Here is a 4,098-nt window from a genome sequence, read left to right as displayed (position 1 = left end):
AGCTAATATTTGTGTTCATTAGTGAGTTTCTATTGGGTTAAATCTTAAAAAACTGAGCTCATTGATGTGCGCATCGCTCAGAAATGGGAGAGGTGGCATCAAACCGGGAGCACCCTGTGTTGAGCTGCTGGCTACCCTGTCCCTGCAGGGCAGGTAAGTGCCTTGGGAAGATGCTTTTAGGGTTGCAGGCTGCCTTTCCAGCCTCCCCCCGGCTGGAGAGGACCCCAGGAGCGTTGCAGGGTTGTGTTTTTGCGCTGTACAGTCCGGCCAAACCCCGTCTTTCATCTTTAAGGAAAAAAATCCCAGCACAAGCACTACTGCCTCGTTTCCAAAGCCTGAAGTGTGAGACCCCGGCAATAATCCTGAGTCATCACCATCTAGTCATTAGCAAATATTCTATTTTCTGTCATTAAACACAATTTAAGCACTTAGCAGTTAAGCTTCTTAAGATTCATAGCTGATGAGGGAGCAATTAGGACAGGATTTTAATGAATACACACAAACTGGGGGGTTCCCGCTGGGGGAAAGGAGAGGTTCGAGCTCGGTCTAGAAAAGTGTTCAGACGCATGGCAGTAAAACACACTTAAACGGGAACTCTTTACTTTAGGGCTAATTATATGAACCTTTGCCATGTTATCTGTTTAAAATCTGGCTGTCAAGCAGGCAGCTGGCCCTGTAGCCATCCGAGCTGGAGGGTTTCCACTGCAACTGGTGCCACACTATTGCAATAATTTACTGTAGTTCCTTGATTAGAGGAACAATTTTTGTCCGTGTTCCTCCCAGAAGGTTTGATAGTTACAGGATTTGAGCACTAGTACAGGGAGAGATTTGGGGCTTTATTTCAATACAGGCTGCACTTTAAATTTAAGTGTTTCCAGATGCAGGTGGAAGGTGAGTCTGTGTGGGAAAGCAAAGGCAAAGGGCTCTGTGGGGAGCAGGGGGGGCTGTGAAGGGTGGCAGCGCTTTTCACGAGTGGTTTTTCATCTCTACCGTGTGGGGGGTTTTGGGGGTCTTTTCTGGTTTTTTTGGGTTTGGTTTTACTTTTGTGGGGGGTTTTTTGTTTGTTTTTTTTTTAAATTAAAGCATTGAGATGCTGGTGGATGGAGAGCGCTATATAAATGCAAATTTCATTCACTTCTGTCTGCTGTCAGCTGGGGCGCAGGTGAATCGCAATTCCCAGGCTCGGGAGCGATTGCGGGCGCGTGGGGATGAATGAACAGCGCAGGAGGTAAAATCAGCACCTTTGGGGCTCTGCTCTCCCTGCTCTGGTTTAAACAGCCGTGGGGGTGGCTGGGCAAGGGCTTGTGCCTGGGCATGGCACTGTGGCACTGTGCCCCCTGAGTCCTCCCAGCTCCAGTGTGGGTGGTATCCGCAGGACTACCCATGGGAGGGAAAGTGGATGGCACTGTGGCTTTCCACGTAGGCCCACCGGAGTCCAACATATAGCAGCTACAAATCTTTGTCATCTTCAAACTCCTTTACAGATGTTAATTAATTAATCCTGCCTAATTTGATCTGTCCATCAGTGACTTGCACTTGATCACCAGCCACGTTGAGGAGCGGTTGGTTGCTGCCGCATGTGTAAGATGAGGGCCAGCAGCAGTGGGGGCTGGTTGCTGGGAATTGTTTGATAGCAGTCCTCGCTTTGGGGAAAAATAGCGGTTTGTTGCAATATAAGGTTTCTGTCACCCATATTCGCCCAAGGTGGGATTTCTGGGTTGCTCCTGCCCTGCAGTTGGGATGCTTGTGCTGGCACGGTGCAGAGGCTCCGGCTCGCAGTGTGCCCAGCAGGCAGAGGCTCCGGCTCGCAGTGTGCCCAGCCCGGAGGTGGCACTGGGTTCCCTGGTTGGACCCAGCAGGGGACAGTCCCTGCGCACGGCTCTTGCTTCTCTGGGGTGGGTGAAAGTTTCTGTTCGAGCGCTGAAAGCTCCTTAAAGCCTCTGGCTTTGTCTCTGCACACTGTGGGGGTTGCTGCTCTGAAGCTGCAGTTCTTGCTTAGCTCTGCTGGTGACAGTGTCGTCTGAGTAAAAACCCACAGCGGTTCTCAAGGGTGGCGAAACGCTGTGTGCCTCTGTCCCAGTGCTGCCGGGATGCAGGGATCCAGCTGCTGGCTGCATCCCTGGGACACGTGTGGCTATGGACAGACAGATGGCAAGGGTGGGTGCCTGGGATGCGGGAGTAGGAGAAGAGGTTGAGTTGTGATGGGAGGAAGGGAGTGAGGAGGAGGGATGAAGTGCAGGAGGCTCAGCTAAGTTTTAGCTAAACATCCAGACACTAGATTTGCTCAAGCTAGCCAAAGTTCAGACTAATGCTGCTGCAACTGGTTTAAAAATGCCCATTTCCCTGGAGGGTGCTCAGGTCCTTAGCCCATATCCAGTGAGGTCCCCTGGGACCTGGGTTGGTTCAGACCTCTGATTGCAGGGATTTCTGTGGGGCTGCACCAAATAACCACCCTGAGATGGTCATAAGGTCACGTGAATATTGGAGGTGGCAACTGGCCAAGGCAGCTGGAGGTCTGGAGGTCTGGAGCCATCCAAACGCTGGGCAGCATGAACGCATTTTTGGTTTTTCTGTTAGATCACAGGTGAGAGGTACAGAGCCCTGTACAAAACAAGGTACTTGGATGAGTCCGCACCTTTCCCGTGACTTGCCATGCCCCCATACCTCAGCTGTGTAATTACATCTTGCAGAGGATCTGTCAACAGCCGTGTCCCCAGCCTGTAGCCAGTCTATACGAGACAGCCTGCTACTGGAAATGAGCTGTGCTTTTAGGCCAGTGGTGACCAGTGCTCTTGAGAGAAGAAATGCTCAGCCATGTATAAGGTGTATCAGAAAATTGCACAATAAATGAAGCCAAATGGAAACTTGGATGGGAAGGGGTTAGCTGGTGAACTAAAAAATTGCACGCTGCCAGTCTCCCTTCGTGTGAGCGTAATGAGTGTGTAATTCAGGTAATGAGCAGAAACCAAGGACCCGCTCTACCTGCTGGTGGCTTCAGGAGCAGAGGAGTCCTTTGGACTCGGTCTGACCTAGTGTAATTCAGATTGCTGACATCACCTGGTGCTTCCAGTCCTCTGGAAAATCAGCTACTCTTAATTGTAACCTGCCCCATCCCATGGCAAGTGCCCCCTCCTGCTGATTACCCCCTCATTTTAAAAACAAAGAGCACCCACTGTTTGATGTGAGGATGACAGGTGCTGTTGCACCTCCAATCTCTGCTGCTCTTGGTGAACAGCTCGTACCTTGAGGGCAGCCTGTGGCCAGTGGCCGTGATGTCCCCGGGCTGCATGGGTGCCAGGGATGCCACTTACTGCACAAGTCCCTGCTAGCGGAGAGGGGCTGGGTGTGCTTGCATGCAAAGCTCATTTTTCCTGGGGCTTTTCAGCTGCAATATGGCTCTAAAGATAAGTTTTTCCCACCCTAAAGGAGCCTGGCAGGTATCTCAGATGTCTTTTGGGGGGCATAGAAACTCTTTTTTTGGGCTTCTTGCAGGCTTCCAATCCCAAAGATGTCCTTTCTTTTTCAGAACAAGCTATTCTCTGGGAAAAAAAAAAGAGGGAAAAAAAAAAAAGAGACCAACAGAATAATTTGCTTAAGACTCAGATTCACAGCAGCAAGTAAGATATAATTGCACCCTTTGATCTTCAAAGATCTCATCCAGTGTCTGCTGAAGTCAGTGAAAGCCACTCTGTTTGACTTCAATGAACATTTTGTAATATACAACTCAGAAATATCCTTCCATTTTATCTATACATGTCTGATGCCTCTCTGGTGAAAATAAACTTCAGTGTGTAAGTTTGGGCGTTTTAACATAATTTTATGTGGCATGAAAGTGTTTCATATTTGAACATGAAAGGAATAAAATTTGTTTGCCCCAAAAAACACAACTGCTATTAAAGAAGCGTGTGGTATCAAGCCCAGATCGCCTAATAGGAGTTTATGCAACAGTTGTAGCTGCATCAGCATTGCCGAAACAAGTGCTCAGTTGCTAATGAGCTGCCAGCCAAGCAGCGATGCTGCCATCTGAAAACCTTTCTGGTCCTTGGCATCTGCCTGTAAAAGAGATGTGTGAGATATAAGCCCAGAAAATTATCTTCA

Source organism: Aptenodytes forsteri, unplaced genomic scaffold (assembly GCF_000699145.1).
Source record: "Aptenodytes forsteri isolate BGI_AS27 unplaced genomic scaffold, ASM69914v1 Scaffold265, whole genome shotgun sequence".
Lineage (NCBI taxonomy): Eukaryota > Metazoa > Chordata > Aves > Sphenisciformes > Spheniscidae > Aptenodytes > Aptenodytes forsteri.
The sequence above is the reverse complement of the archived record's forward strand: the minus strand, read 5'-3'. Positions refer to the sequence as shown.